General features: G+C 45.2%; 1 long non-coding RNA gene across 1 annotated transcript; it reads right to left on the reverse strand.

Moving 5' to 3' along the window:
• Nucleotides 1-882: 882 nt before the first annotated feature.
• LOC140698678 (uncharacterized) lies at nt 883-14,496 on the reverse strand. Its single transcript, XR_012076506.1, has 3 exons — nt 14,393-14,496; nt 6,210-6,338; nt 883-1,255 (listed from the first exon to the last, which is right to left on the reverse strand). It is a non-coding gene; the product is annotated as an uncharacterized lncRNA (long non-coding RNA).
• Between the last annotated feature and the right edge of the window lie 2,158 nt (nt 14,497-16,654).

Raw genomic sequence — 16,654 nt, forward strand, 5'->3', positions numbered from 1 at the left:
TAAGAGTAGACAGTCAGCATTGAGTATAGGAGGTCAAAGGGTTGGCAACGGTGTTTGCAGAAACAAAATCAGCACTGTTTGTTTTTCCATAAATGACCTCATCTAATTAATGAGTGATAATGGTATATAAAACTAAGCCAAATTCACCACCAACATCACCAATAAGAGGTCCATTTGGAATAGATTTGAAGCCAGAGTAAGTGACATTTGCTAAGAGAAGATCCACCTTTGAAAATGGTGTGTACTATATAGGGGATTTCATGACCCCAAATATTTTTAAATTAGTCTCTCACTTTCTTCTCAATGAAAATATGTCAATTTTATTTTAGTATTAGAAATATATGCATGTAATGTGATTCACTCCCCCTCTAAAAAAACATGATAATTATGATATTCAGTATGCTATTTAAGGTTTTCAAGATAACTGATTAAGTTGTGATCCTTCTTCCTTAAAGTAGTATTACATATATTAAACTGTAAAATCTGCATTGTAGTTAAATTTTAGAGCAGTAGAGTTGTACGGACTACCCTTCATTTTACAGAGGACTAGACAGGACAGCTTGCTCAGGATCACACCACTCAGTGGGGACAGAGGCCAGGGGAGAGCAGAGGTGTCCTGACAGTGCTGTGCTCTGTCCTACCACACAGAGGAAACTGTAGATGGAAAGCCTGAAAAAAATCATTTCTTGGCAGGTGAGCAGTGTCCACCCTTAAAACTTACTAATGTAAACGGTAATCCCGTAAGTATGTCAGCTTTATAGAAGAGAGATTTATTAAACAAGCCAGGGCCTGGGGTTAGTTCTTGGCACATTACTGTTTTGCGTTACTGTAAAATTTTGGTTTTAAAAATATTTGGTATTGCTTGCATCTTATTTGGCAAATTCCTATTTTTGGTGTGATTATTTTTCTTTGGAAGAGTACATGCGGTCAGATTGTGGGTTTGCAAAGCCTTTTTCCTAAAAAAATGAGATGTTGAAAACTTTCCTTATAATTGTGTCTTGTGGGATTTGGACTTCCTTTTATTAATAACAGCTACTATATATTGGGCATTTACTATGTACCAAGCATCATATTAGGTACTTGGTTAAGGATCATTTTGTTTAGGCTCACAGTGACCTGAGGGCAATAGGTGTTACTATCCTCATTTTATGGATTTGACAGTGACTTGTAAAAGGCCATTCAGTTGTGGAGTGGGAGTCAAACTGACCAACTGATTCTGGTAGAGCAGGCTGCTCCTCAGAGTGGAAATCCCCACCTTTAAAAAAAAAATAAGTATATGAGAAGACTAGGGTGGGAGGAAGCACACCAAAATACCAATAATGCTTGTTTCTAGGTGGTGGTAGTATGAAGAATTTAAAAGTTTCCCTATTTTCTACAATGTATTTAGTTTTCCCATCTTTGGAAGGATTACATAGCATTTTGAAATAGAAAACTCAAGATTAGTTACATGAAAACATTTTTCTTCCAAAAGATTTGTTGCTGCTTTTCCAGTTCCATTTAACACACTTCATGCCAAGTATTATGCCAGGTGTTTTGGCTAAAAAGATAAGTCTCTGACCCTGGCAGCAAGTTGTCAGGCTGTGATTCTTCAAGGCCCAGCTCAAGTGTCTATCACCAGTGTCTCCCTATCACTTGCTCCCAGTTACTTCTCACCATCTCAGCTGTTACACCTCAGTTCAAACCACTGTCACCTCTCAAGTGTATCTCCAAGTTTATTTTCCATGTAACAGGCAAAGTTAACATGAGCCTTCTCTTTTCAGACCCTTCCAATGGTCTTAGACCAGAATTCAAGCTCCAGCCATGATACCAAGGCCTTCATGATCTAGTCCATGTCTACCTCTGGCCACATCTCCTAGTCTGATTCTGTGCATTTTGCCCAGCTATTAGAATCTTCTTCATTTCTCCTACTCACTAAGCTCATTCAGAGAAGATTTCTCATGACCTTTTACACTTGCTGTGCCTTGAAAGCTGTTGGCCCAATTAGCTCCTAGCTCACTTTTCACATCATTCAGATCTTTGCTTAAATATTATCTCCACGGAGAAGCTTTCTCTAACAACCCTTTCAAAACTAGCCTACCTTTTCTGGAAATGATTGTCTTCCTGTACTAGTAAGTCAGTCCTGCCAGGGCTGGGGCCTGGTAGTGTTTGTAGTGGTTGAATCCCACTGCCTTTAACAGCGCCTGGTGTGTAACTGGTGCTCAATATTTGTTGCATGAATGGACAAATGATGTGTCTTAGGCCCAACCACTAATTCAGAGTGGTGGAGGATTGAGGGAAAGGGAAAGCAACTGGAGATGAAGATGGAAAGGCAAATTAGGGGCCAAGCCCTGAAAACTCTAAATTCCTGCTCAGTATCTGGTCATCGCCCTCCTGGTCAGGGAAGTGCTCCAAGAGACACTGAGCCTCAATCCCCCGTCTGTGTGAACTGGCCATAGGAGTGGAGCCTTTCATAGGTGAGGTGTGTGTGGTAATCCAGCCAGCAGTTTCTGGACATGTTTAGAAAATGAGAGAACATGGTTGAACTAAAAAGCAAATCCCACATTGGTCACTGTTAATCATAATTAATAACATCTGTGATTTGTATAATCTTTCTTCCAAAGTGTTCCAAGTCTTGAGACATGATCCCTTTGGTCAGCTCAGGTCCTGCCACAATAACAGCCTTGGCATGTGACTCACCAGCCTCCCTTGCCATGTAATACCCTTCTATTTATCTCCCGTCTTACCCCTTCCTTTCCAAGTCAAGTAACTTCTGCCTTGTTTTTTACTTCTCTTCCTTTCCTTCTGAAACCACAACCCATATAATTTTCATTGCCCTCTTTGGAAACTGCTTGTGTCTGTGCTCCAGCATTTTTATAGACAAGGGGAGCAAACCTGGAACAGTGTGGAGAGGGAGATGTGCACTGTTAATTTACTTTTGTTACATAGTGGCATTTTCCCCTGGTTGCAATTCCTTTTCCAGCTTTGCAGTCCACTGGAAGACAGATGACTAAGTGCAAAGGTGGTTGCTGGTACTTTAAAGTCATTAGCGATCTCAGTGCTCATTTGAAGTTAGAGTCCTACCCATAGCATGAGATTTGGCAGTGGGCTTAAATAATAGAATTAAGGTATTAAGTTCTGCTGTATTTCATATAATAAAGCTTATACTTAGGGAGGAATTTAATATTTGAGTGCTTCCTGTATGCCAGGCACTGTGTGAGATGCTTTATATGTATAATCTCATTTATGACTCACATTTTGATGAAGCTGATACATTATCCCTATGAGAGAACTGAATTTCAAAGAAATTATTTGCCTGCAGTCACACAGCCCATGTCTATCCAAAGCCAGAGCCCTTGTCTTTGCCCTACATTATACAGCCAGCCCCCACCGCCACAGCGCTTGAATCAAGTGCACCGAGGGTCTTCACAGATATTACGTCATTTCAGTCTTTATAATAACCTGTGAGATTGGCAGTGTCATCCCCAATTGACTTGTCAAAACGCACCACTGTGGGGACTTCCTCTAGCTCTGTGCTCTCTGATTTGGAGTCTGGGTCCTGTGCATATCACTGCTGAGTGTGGAAGAGTTAGATCATTGGTGGCCAATGCTGGAGGGGCCAGACCACAACCCCTGTGACATCAGTGAGAGCAGGGATGTGGATGCTCCTTCTCCTGGGGAGGCCTGGAACAGCTGCTGTCCCTTTCCTGCAAGGGAGAGTGGAAGCAGGCCTGGCCAGGACCCAGAAGCCTCGGAGTGAGAGAAGAGGCAGGCTGAACAGATCAGCAGTAAGGAGCAGTAAAGAGCAAGGTTTGGTGTGAGGAGACCCAGTCCGAGGGCTGCCGCTTGGGAGTTGTGGGGCCTTGGGCAAACTGTTTCACCACTGTGAGCTCAGATGTCACAGCATATATTGTGCAGTCATGGGCAAACCTCAGCACAACATGGAATGCCACTTTCTCCAAGGGTAAGGCTTGCCTAACCCTACTGCTAACCAGCTGGTTATGGTTAACTACCCCAGAGTAAGCTTCAGTACTGGTGTGAAGAACCTGAAGACTCACTCCGCTTCCCTTGAGAGAGATGCTAGGCAAGTTACCGCCCCTCTCCGAGCCTCAGTCTTCTCATCTGTGAAACAAGGATGTTAGTATCACCCATGATTGAGGAGAAAGTGTTTCGTCAGCTATTCACTCTGTCATGTCACTGAAATGCTCTGAAATTTAAAAAGGCTCTAGATGAAATTAGAAAAGGATAAGCTTCCTGGTAAGTCTTCTTGGACGAGCGCAGTATGAGCTAGGCCAGAGGACAGCTGGGGCAGAGGGCCAGGCAACACCCCAGCACAGGGAGGGGTGCTGCTCTGTCTCCTTCCTTCCCATCTGACTCCATCAGCATCTCCCACATTCATACCTCCCACCCTCAATTCTCAATTCTAAGAGAATATTAGTTATGAGAGACACTTTAATTAAATAGCAGCTTTTGGGAGAATAAAAAATATTTCTACATAAATATACATTGGTTTTAAGTTGCATCTCAATTTCAAAACCATTAAATTAGGGGAGATGTATCTTAGAATTGAGAAAATACAGAATATGTCACTTCAGAATGAATGCTACCAAAAAATTTTTGTCATGTGGACCCAGAGACCTGTGTTCATGTTCTTGTTCTGCCACATACCAGCTTTGCACAAGATAGGCCCCCTTGACCTCTGTCATCTGGGAGAGGAATAATAAGTTTCTGCTACAGAGGGTGCTTGTGAAGTTTACTAGGACTTAATGTTGGTAAAGCATTTTGAATGGAAACTGGCTTCCATGAGGCACCTAGTGAGTGTCTGCTCTTAATTTTAAGTAATTGAATAAGCACTAGAGTTCATGAAAATACCTGGTGACTGGTACCAGGATAAAGTACTTAATTCCTCATGCCTCAGTTTCTCTATCTGTTAAAAAATGTTGTGGAGGTCAAACGAAATCAGGGATATGACAGCATGATGGAAACAGTGGAAAATCTTACAAATACACTTGTATCATTATTATTGCCTCAAACTCCAATAAGGGAATGTTCTGGGGGTGAAGCAATAAATTCTCCCGGGCCAGGCTGTAACTCAGCAGAAGGGACAGCCAGAGAGGAGGAGGTGCTCAGAGCAGCACACTGCAGGCCCAGCAGTGGATTGTGCCTTAAGTACATCCTCAGCTGTGAGTCCAGGAAGTCGCCTTTATTGCACTGTTATGTGCAAACTGCGCCCCAGCTTCACATACCACTTCCCTCCAAGGAGAGCTTGGCAAATCAGCATACACGCCTGCTCTGCAGGCTCTAAACTCGAAAAACAACAGCTCAGATGGAAAGAGTGCCCTGAAAGCCCCTGGCCAGGGATCTGTTCCTGCTCCTCCTCCAACTTCCCTGGCCCCAATTTTCTCAGCTTGCAGATGAAGAAACTGGATTGTTGGCCTGGACTCCAAGGTTTGCTGGAGCCCTGGCTCTAACCACACAGGCGTGAGAGAGGATTATTAATATCTTTAACAATTATATCAGCAAACAGTAATCTAGCAGGGATTGTGTCAAGCAACTTACATAAATAAACTCATATAACCCTCAGAACTACATTGTGAAACACTGAGTGTTATGACCTTATTGCTGATGGTGTCACGGAGGCTCAGAGATGTTAAGCAACTTGCCCAAGAATGCATAGGGCCAGATCTGCATCACTCTTGACCAGCACCCCCCAGTATCCCAAGCCAGAATGTGCAAACTGCCTGGCAAACATAGGCACGTAATATTTGTTCATTGTGTTTAATGAATGAATGCCCAAGGTCAAATCACAAAGTGGCTTGTCCCTCACCCAGTTCTGTCCATCCCTGCTGCTTACCACCTCCTCCCCTCTCCTTGTCTGGGCTCCTAGTGCCTGCTAACTCTTGCCAAGGGTCTAGCACCCTTTTGGCAGCAAGTGAAACTGTTTGTTCTTTAAGGGAACTTCAGTGACAACTGCAGAGACTAGCCTTTCCGGCTACCACATCTGGTGAGCCTGCTCTGTGCCAAGCACTGAGAGGGGCTTGGGGGCACAGAGCTGAGTCATCTCCAGCACCTGATCTGAGGGGAGTCCACATCTGTGGAATGTGGGTGGGGGTGAGAGGGGAGACTGATGAGAAAACCAGCTGGTCACAAGCAGAATGATCAAAGCAAATGTTGAAGGGAAAGGCTTAGGGAAGCCTTCCCTGGGGCTGAGGCTGCTTTTGAAATTTGCATACCTGTTCTTGGCATATAGACTGAGCCACAGCTGCCTTCTCCCATCCGTTCCAATTTATTCTTCATTCAGTGTCCTAACACCACACAATGGAAAACTAAGAAACGATCTCTCTAGCAGCTCAGAATCTACCCTGGGGAAAAAGGAAGAGAAACTGTTGCTAAGAACCTACTGTGTGCCAGGTACTTCCATCTACTTTGTTTAACTTAACAGTCGTAAATAGACAATGAGGTAGATATACCTATTGTGGAGTGAGGGAAAATAGGGTTCAAAGAGATTAGGGAATTTGCTGAAGGTTCCAGAGGAAATTGCTTGTAAGGAAACTTGCTTAAAAATAAGCAGGTGAATTGACCTCTTTCCATTTTGAATCCCTGTGCAAATCCATCCTCATAGGGTCCCTGAGAGGGGCAGTGTTGGGGTGTCCAGTGGGCTGCAGAGTCCAGGTAGGGAGTGAGGACAATGCAGTTTCTAGAGACTCCCATAGGTTCTCTAGTCAAAATAACAGGGGATGCCCTCCTCCTAGGGAGTGCCTGTGGGGACAGTCTAAAGGGCAAGAACACATAATGCAGCAAGACATCCCCAGATCTGCATCGTGAGCTGGGCATTTTTCTCAGAGGGGCTTCCGACAGGGATGAGGACCCAGGGAAGAGGCTTGGGAGAGAGGGACTTATCCACTCTGACTGCCCAAGAGCATGCCCACAAGCTGCTTTGGGTCTCTCAGTCAAATCTACAGAGGTGAGGTCCTGCCTGTACCACCCACAATGAATAGAAGTGGATACAGGTATAACAAGCTACTGCATCCACACTCATTAACCCAATCACAATCACCCTCAGCGATCTAACCCTCCACCCATCCATCCCTCTGTACCTTCCTCCCCCCTCCTTCAAGCATTCCTCTATTGCACTCAGTAATTTCTTTCTTTCTTTCAACACGTGTGTGGGGATACTTGTCAGGCATCTCTAGGATTTTTCCAGGATCCAAGAAGCCTTCACCATGGTGCAGAAAGCATGAGACCCAAGCCTTGACAGATGAGCTGGAGCTTTGGCAAGAAGAGGTGGGTTAAAACAAAGAGTAGTCCAGATGGAAGGGATAGTGTGAGCAAAGACAGAAAAGCTATAAATCTGGGAGAAGTGTAAGCAATAATTTGTCATCTGCATAGGCAGAACAGTGTTTCTCAAGAATATTTGACCACAGAGCATCTTGCGAGACCAGTGACCTAAGGAATGCACTTCAGGAAATGCTATGGTACAGCACACGCACGTGTGTGTGTTGTGTGTATGTGAGAGAGAGAATAATGAGGGTGAAGGCATTTGTGCTTGCTCCTAGAGATGGGTATTCCCAGCACCTACTCACAGGATACTAGCCCACAGAAGTCCTCTGCGGAATCCCGGTCCCACAGTAAGCACAGGATAGTGCTGCATCAATCTTTCTTGGGATTCACAAAGCACAGCAGCATATTAAAAGCCACCTCACTCCAAATCCTGTGCAAAGATACTACGACTTTACTTAAACTTGCATGGGCCAAACATTTCTCCACAAATCCCTTTGTTTCAGGGGAACATCTTTATTTGGGGGACTAAGGAATTAATTTTTTGTTTAAGTTAATATGTGTTTACAGTATGAATAGATTTCAAACAGAGCAATGGGATATTCTTTGAAAAGTTTTCCTCCCACCCTTGCTCCCTTAGACTCTCAGTTTCCTCCTTCCAGAGGCAGTTAGGTGTAGCTCTTCTGTATCCTCCCAGGGAATTCTAGGTTACACAGGATGTGTCCCTTTTCAAAATGCATTTGGAGGCAACTGATAAGCACATCTCTTCTGCAGGCATATTCCTAGGGATATGTCATGTGTGTTTAGCCGTTCCTCTACTGAGGGGCATCAAGGTCATTTCTAATTTTTTATTAATCTGAACCAGGGCTTGGCAAGCTACGGCCTGCTGCCTACGCCTGGCCCATTCCCTTTTTTTGTAGATATGTACAATGAGCCCATATGTTCCTCAAGCCTAAAATGGTTACTGTCTGTTCCTTTATAGTTCTAAACAATACTGCAACAAATATCCTTATCTATTATTGTAAATGTGCAAGTAGACCTCTCATAGATAGCATTCTATTTGATCTAAGCCAATCTGAGGGCCATAGTTCAAAAAGTATATCTCACTGTTATGTTTAATCAAATTTTGAGTGAAGTTAAGTGTCTTTTCATAGGTAATTTTTCCCTTTTTTGTAAAATTTTTTCCAATTGGATAAAAAATATGAACAAAGATATTTTCTTACTGTTTTATAAAATATTAGGAGAATTAGCATTTTGTCCGTCTTGTGTATAAGTATTTTCTCTATTTGTCATTTGTCTGACTTTATAGATTTTTTTTTTTTCATGCAGAAGTGCTCACTTCTCAGTGAAATGAACATGGGGTCAGGTGCTGGCAGCAAAGGGGGTGGGGGTCCCGGGCCAGGCAGGCAGTTCTTGTTTTTGAGCCACAACCTTGTTCCAGGCCCTGGGAATCCAGTGTGAACGAGACAGGCAGGGGCTCTGCCATGGTGGCAGGGATATGTGGTGGGGCAGTGCTCAGTGAGAATGTCACAGGGCTCCCCCCAAGCCCGACCTGATGAGTGAGGAGGAACTGCCCAGGGTCCTGGCTGCAGGGAAGCTCTGAGCAGTAAATCACACGAGGCTGGACGCCAGAAGGATGGAGGTTTGTGAGTCAGGTTCCTAGAGCCCAAGCCATCCTCGGATGGTGATGAGGCACCAGGCTCGCCTGGGTGGGTTGAGGGTCAAGGACAGAGTCTGAAGGGTCTCCTTGAGTCCCTGAGAGGACAGAAAATGGCTCCACTAGGGCCTGCCCTAGGCAAGAATTTCCTCTCTTTGTCCAGGGGAAGAAAGTGGCTCTCCAGCCTAAAGCCACCCAGCCAACTTAATCCGAGGTCTGAGTGGTTAGGACTGGCCAGGATTGGGGTGAAGGGTTGGTCTATGAGCAGCAGAGGATGGGAAGACAATGCTGAGCCCTCCTGGAGTGAAGACCTCCCCCTGCTCCTCCGCAGCCCTGGACCCGTTCACACCTCTCCAGAGAATCAAAGGAGAGAGAACCACATGTGCAAAGACTAAGTGGCAGCCTGGGAGGGAGCAAGGGCCCAGAAGGGAAATGTGACTGGAGATGGGGCTGAGACCAGATCCCTGACCTTTCATGCCAGTTTGAGGTGGTTAGAGATTTCTGGAGGTGATGGGGGCCAGGGAGCCAGGGAGCTGCTCCCCTGCCTGGAGCACCACCCCCAGGCTCCTTGCAGGGATGACAAGGATGAGGGGGGAGCTGTGGGGAGAGCCAAGAGCTCACAAAGGTGCTGCTGTGCTTGGCTAGGGCCTCCTCCAGGGCCTGCTTGCTTGCTTGCTTGAAGGGAAGAATCTGATTTACAAAGGTGATTGCTAGGGGCTCAGGGCCAGGCCTGCTGGCTGCCAGCTGAGCACAGCACGCTCACTCCAAGCTCTCCATCTTGGGGCCTCCTCTTTCCTCTTTATTTTGGTACTCCTGGTTATACCAAAGTAGAGTTCTACAGCCTTGAACTGAGGACTTACTAAACACTGGGTGCCAGTGCTTACCTGATGACCTGGGCTGGGGTGGAGGTGGGGGGCCACAGCACTGGCCCAGTGGGCACTTCATGGAGAAAGAAATGCATAAGGCTGCCTTTCACTGAGCACCTACCATATGCCAAGCACTAGGCATTTATAGGATTCATATTTAATCCTCTCAACAACCCAGCAAGGTAGGTATTACTATCTCCATTCTACAGTTGAACAAAGAGAGTCCTAGAAAGGCTAAGTGACTTGCCCAGGGTCACAGAGTGAGTCAGTGATAGGGCCAGAATTCTAACTCAGGTTGGCCCTGCCTGTGAATCTAACCTCTGCTTAACCCCTACCCTACTTTGTGCAGAAAGTGACCTGTGTCTTACACGTGTCTGGCAAAGAGTTGGGGGGGGTGTCCCCATAAATGTGGACTTTATTTATTGTGCACTTTCTCTGCTAGAGCTTGTGAACCTCACAGCAACCCTCCAGAGTCAGTAATGTTCCTCTCAGTTTAAATGATGAAAGCTCAGAGAAGTTGAGCGACTTGCCCAAAGTCACACAGCTTACAGCAGAGGATGGGGAAGTTGGGGGAAATTGGAAAGAAGGATGGGGTGGGGCGAGCTAGCCCAAAGAATGACAAGAATTTTCAAGAAGCTCAGGGTGCCAACTGAAGAATGGGCATGTCCCAGGAAGCTACTGAATTGAGGGCTGAGTAGTGAGGCTGCTCATGGAGTATTTAGCCTTGACCCTCAATGGGCTCTCACCCATCAGAGGAGCAGCACTCAAAGGGCTGGGCTCAGGACACCTGCCTGGCCCCATGTGTTCCCTGTGTGACCTTCGGCAAGAAAGGGTCTTCACTGAGCCTATTTCCTCTTCTGTCAGATGAGGGCAGCTGGATGAGTTCTTTGATTCTCTTTTTTAAAGCAGTGGTAGCTTTCTTTCAAATAACCTTAAGCTAAACCTTAATATTCTTTCATCTACTCAATAAATATTTATTGAGACCTTCCAGGTGCCTGGAACATATGGTTAACTGGATTTTCTTCCAGGTTTGAAGCACTCTGATATATGGTAGAGAAATTAAGGGTCCCCACCCCTCCACTCAGGGGAGGAATTGGCCACCTGGGCTACCAAAGGTCCACATCCTCATCTGGGAGCCTACCCACCACACTGCTGACCTGGGAGGCACAATATCTGCACCGACAGGATATTCCCTTAGAGATATTCCATGCTCACAACCAGCGATTTCACAGATTAGGTGATGAAGGGCTCAAAGAGTAGACCAGGTCTCGGGTTCCCAATCAAAGAAGCTTTGTGGAGACTGGGCGTGTCTACGAGGAAAGAGAAGCTGGAAAAAGGCATGGCCTAAGCAAAGCCCGTGAGGAGGGAAAGAAGTCGTCTTGCAGAGGCCAAGCCCCCCACCCCCTTCCCTCCGTTGCCTGGCAGAGCCTTCTGAACAGCCTCCCCCCTGTACCCGCCCCCGCCATCCTCTGCCCAGAGCCAGGGTGTCAGCTTGGGTTTGGTGACAGCAGCCCCAAAGGAGGTGTTGGATGGCTGAAGCCCTCCATTGTAGAAGCTCTGGCATCTTCCAAGTGTACAGCCCCGCCAAGTTGTCCTCCTGCCAAACTGGAGGGCGGCTGGCTCCTGGGGGGGACTCACTCCAAGCAGGTAACTTGATCCTCCGCAGCCCAGCACCAGCCCATCTCTGGCCATCAGAGCTAGAGCCCTGAAGAGTTTATGGCAACATAGCAGGACCTGTGAGGCTGCTTTCAGGGTCAGGAAAGAAGACAGGCAGGATCCCCAGAGCCAGGGTGGGTGGGGAGAACACGGGGCTGACAGGCCAGAGACCCGTGTTCTAGCCCCAGCTCTTCACTAACTTGCTATGTGACTTTAGGTAAATCACCTCTTCTCTCTGGGCGTGTTTTCATTTGAGGGAGTCTGACTGAGGGGTGGTTCCCAGAAGCTTGTAGATGGATTGACTGGCCAGGCTCTCTAACAAAGGTCTCCAGCATCCCTTTCAGGTAAAAGTCTGACTACTCTGTGCCAGCTGATCAGGGTGCCTGCCCGTTTGCTCTGAGTCCCGCCACCTGGCCTCCTGCCCCATCAAGTGGTAGAGTGGGCAGGGGCTGGTGGTTGCTGTCTTGGTCCTCAGTTTCTCTCAGCTGTGGTGGAACATTCCAAATTCTGTGGAGCTATGCTGGGTGTGGCTTCCATCTCCCCCAGGATAACCAAGTGAAACAGGGTTTTCCTCAACAACTGTGATAAAGCTTAGGAACAGGCTGGATATAGAACTCCTAAATTGACAAAACTGTTGTATGAGTAATATTGTGAAATAAAGCTTTAATTGTTTCTCTCCTGTAATTTTTGTTATTGTAAATTTACCACTGCCCCTTTTTAGCACGACTGACTGTCCTTTATTGAGATTATGCCTTTCCTGTTTTATAGCATTAAAATGTGTTTTTTTTTTAAGGTGAAATGATTGTGTGATAGTACGTGGTCATTCTTTGAGTAAACTTTTTACAAAGTCTAACACATAGAATAGTCATGCTTACAAGTGTCCAGCTAGATGCATTTCCACCAAATGAACACACTATAACCACCACCCAGATTAAGGGACAGAACAGTGTGATAGCCCTTTTTTCAATCTTCTTTACCGAGCAAAATAAAAAGTTGGCAACTTTATGCTGGTTTCACCCCTCTTTATTTAAAATTTACCCATCTGTAAAACTTAAAATTTGGCTAGATGATCTAACATCCTGTGTAGTGTGAGCTCTCTGAGGTTCTACCCGAGCCCTTGGAACTGGTGTCTTCAGATATGCAACAACCAGAGGGAAGCAGGCCTGGCCTGGGATTCCACCCGCCCAGTCCTGGGGGATAGGGAGGATCTGGACAAATGTCCCTCCAGATGTGGGACTCAGCCCAGCACCACTGGCTGTTGGAAGCCAGGGTCAAGGGACAGTGAGGAGTGGCTTTGGGCCAGAGACACCGGGGATGAATCATTCCTCCGATCCAGGCCTCTCTCTAGCTGCTTTTCATTAGCTGTTACTCTTCCCTTCCACCCACCCGCCCTCCTGGACACCTAAGAATCCCCGGGGGCTCTTCTGTGCACCATCATCGCCATCTCCTCTCCCCCCACTCAATTCCCAGGTCAGTCTTCCCAAACCCAGAAGATTATTCTCTATCTCTTTTTTTCCCCCTCTTTATTGATATATGGGGAAATTCTGGCACCTTTCTGAAAGGTTAAGAAATTTGTCAAAATCAAACAGCAGGCTGGGAGTCCAGGAGGCCACATCTATTCCACAGAAACAATGCACATTTATCAAGGACTTGCTTTGTACCAAAATCATGCATGAGGGTGAGTCTAAGGAAGAAGATCCTTTCTGTTCAATAATTATTATTAAGTATTATTCTGGTCAATAAGTATTTGCCCAGGCCTCACTAGGTGCTGACCATTATTCATGCATTCAGCAAATACTTTTAAAAAATTTTTTTTTATTGTTATTTTATTTTCTCTGGGGCAAGTAATTGAGTTTTTATTGACTTATTTTTAATGGAGGTACTGGGGACTGAACCCAGGACCTTGTGCTTGCTAGGCACACACTCTACTGCTGGGCTATACCCTCCCTGCCTGTTCAGCAAATATTCATTGAGCAGCTTCTCTGTGTCACTTGGCTGAAGTCACTGTCCTTGGGGAGTTCACAGTCTGGTGAGAGAGATGAGGCCAGAAAAAATATCTACAGTTGAAGCTAGACAGTGATCACAGTGGTGAGAGTAGAATAAGGGGTGAGGGGGAAGGAAGCATCACATGAGGTTGTAGGGACAACGGAAGGCTTCTGGAAGGCATGGCATTTGAATTTGCCATCGACTGATGAATGGCATTCCACCTACTCAGCTTAGTTCCCCAGAGTCCCCCAGAATGTTCCTCTCCTGCTAGCATTTCAGAGTTGGGCAATGTTAGGCTAAGCCTTGTGCTGAAAATGACTGCCCTCCTGGCACTAGTGGCCTTGGCTTAGAGGCTTTTTGTTACTCAAACTTTTTAAAAACTTTAGTTGTACATGCACAGAGTTTAGAAAGTGTATAAGGCTTGTAATGGAAAGCAGTAGTGCCCCCTCAACACGCACACACAGATCATTTCTCACTCTGCAGAGGCAACCGCTTTCAACTCTAAGTTATTTCCTTATATTGCTACTTCTTGATATTTTTTTTTAAGTTTTAAGTACTTTTCTCCCACTCCACTCTTTCTCTTTGCTCTCTCCACACTCACATGTCCATTGTGTTCTCTGCCATCCTCCCAGTATAGTTACATCACAAATTTGGTAAGAACAATATTCACTGTTTTCATTATTAGGCCATATAAATGCTGTTGACAAGTAAGCCATGCAATATTCTATGATTGCTTTTCCTTTTCGGCATAACAATTACAGTTATGTAATCTACCCTCAGTAGGTTTAAATGTGTTGGATAGTCTACTAATTTCATCTTCTTGAAGGAAGCTCTTTCAGCGTCTTCCATCCTATTCCTGGCCAGGATTAGTTGCTTTCTACTGCACAACCATTGGCCTGGGGATTCCTCTGTCCCCTCCTTTGTTTCACCTTCTCTTCCTTTGATGCCACATCCTCTTCCTTGGTTTACTCACTCATTTCTGCTGAAGCCTTTCCTCCACCAGCTTCCTGACAAAGTGCAAAGAGATCTTCCATGATGAAAGAGATCTTTATTCTGTCTGCACCCTTGAGAATCATTTGGCTGGTGTAGAATTCTGGGATGAAAGTAATTTCCCTCAGAATTTTGAAGGCAACTTGCCATTGTCCCTGAGTTCTATCTTGCTATTGAGAAATCTAGAGTCATTGTGATTCTCAAGGCTTTGTATGAAGCCTGCTTATTTTTGCTTTGTTCTCGGGTTCTGAAATTTTGACGTCTTGGTGTCAACCTACTTTCATCAATTGTGTTAAGTCCTCAGCGGGGCATTTCAATCTGAAACTCACATGTTTCAGTTGGAGAACATTTTCTCGAATCCCTCTTTCTAGAATTCCTGTGTTCAGATGTTGAGTTCCTTTGACGAGCCCTCAAATTATCATATCTTTTCTGTTTTCCATCTCTTAGCCTTTTTGCTCTATTTTCTCAAATTTATATTCTAAGCATTTTCTTTTAGTTTTTCATTTTCTGCTATCATAGTTTTAATTTCCAAGAGTGTTTGTTTGTTTGTAGCAATTCATTCTCGTTCATGGATGCAATATCTTATCTCTTAGGACATTAATGATAATTTTCTCTTTTAAGTCTTCTGCTTTTTTATAGTCACTATCTTTCAAGTTCCTCATTTTTCCCCTGTTGTTTGTTTTAACCTCACTCTTTTTAGAAGCTGTCCTCAAATGTTTGCTCATCCTTTGTTGTCTGCTCATATTTAAGAATGGGATACTAAGACTTGACACATGATGATCATGACTGGGGCTGTATACACAGATCTCTTGGGCCATTCCACGTCTTTCCTGTTGAGCTGGTCAAGAGAAAATCTCTTCCAATTTCCTGCCTGCAAGGTGCTCTCCTGGCAGCCAGTGTTTGGATAGCTGAGTGGAGAAAAAAGGCTAGAGGCTTCAACACTGAGTACACAATGTTCACTGTAAGCCCATTGTCAGAGAGCCCCCAGAATAGGGATCCCCTGTTATGTTCCTGAGAATAGACGCTTAGTATTCTACCAACTTGGGAAGTCTGACTGGTTCTTAAATGTATTTGCAAACAATTTTCCTGTTTTTAAGCCTCCTCATCCACCCAATTTCCATAAATACCTGGGACAGTCAATTCCTGAACCACCTGGGGGTTTCTCAGTGTAAACTGGGCTGCTCTTCAACTTTCTTTATTGCCTGTCTAGGATTCAGTCAGTTACCGTTCTTTGTTGGCTGTGTCTGCTTTCCAATATTTTGATAAATCCCTTTACTGTTGTTTTAGTTGGTTTCAGGAAAGACCACGGAGTGTGTTTAACTTGCTATCTTTATCCCATTTCAATTTTTAAATAAACAGTAACATTTCAGAGCAGGAATTCTCTGCTGCCAATTTATAGACGTAAATAGAGTGTAAACAGAATACGGAACATGGCCTGCAGGGGCCTTCCCCACTGGTTCTTTACCTGTTAAGACCTTTCCTGGCTCTAAAAGCCCAGGTCAAAAGCCACCCCTTTTGATGCCTTCTTCCAAGCTTGTATCTTGTTTTACCTGAGTTGGACTTACTGAGTAACAGACATTACAGAACTTTACAGACATTATTCCACTTAAACCTTTATACTTACTAGCTATAGAGGCTATAGAGGTGGATCCACAGACCAAAATCCCACAGCTAATGAGTGACAGAACTGAGATCTGAACTTTGTCTCCACCACCCAGCCCCTCTGACATTATCCCTAACTCAGAGGCACCCCAAAGGAGGAACTCACATCCTAGAGAAAAAAAATGGCACATGTACTGCAGAGTCAGTTGCAGGCACAGGAAAGGACTACGGAACAGGGGTAAAGAAGTTGAGTGGTGCTCAGTCCAGAGGAAGGAGGGCTTCATCCCATGTGACTGAATCAGGGTGAGCTTTACAGAGGAGGTGGCATCTGAGCTCATCACCACCACCACTTCAGGCCAGGTTCTCTCCTTGTCTAGAGGACTGGCAGAGACAGCGAATAATAATGATGGTGGTGGTTCAGTGTGTAAAGCGTTTTTACACAGATCTCTTTGATATTACAGAACTTGGTGGGCTGAATGTTATCTCCATTTTTGGCAAGAGAAAAATCAAGGCACAGTGAGGTTAATCACCAGCTCCTGGTTACCCAGAGGAAAATGTTGGTTTCAGGATTAAAATCCATCCCTTTCAAGTCCAGGTTCTCAGCTCCCCCCATCCTGTCCACTCTTGCTTTATCCTGGCCATC

The sequence above is a fragment of the Vicugna pacos genome, chromosome 10 (assembly GCF_048564905.1).
Source record: "Vicugna pacos chromosome 10, VicPac4, whole genome shotgun sequence".
In the NCBI taxonomy this organism is placed as follows: Eukaryota; Metazoa; Chordata; class Mammalia; order Artiodactyla; family Camelidae; genus Vicugna; species Vicugna pacos.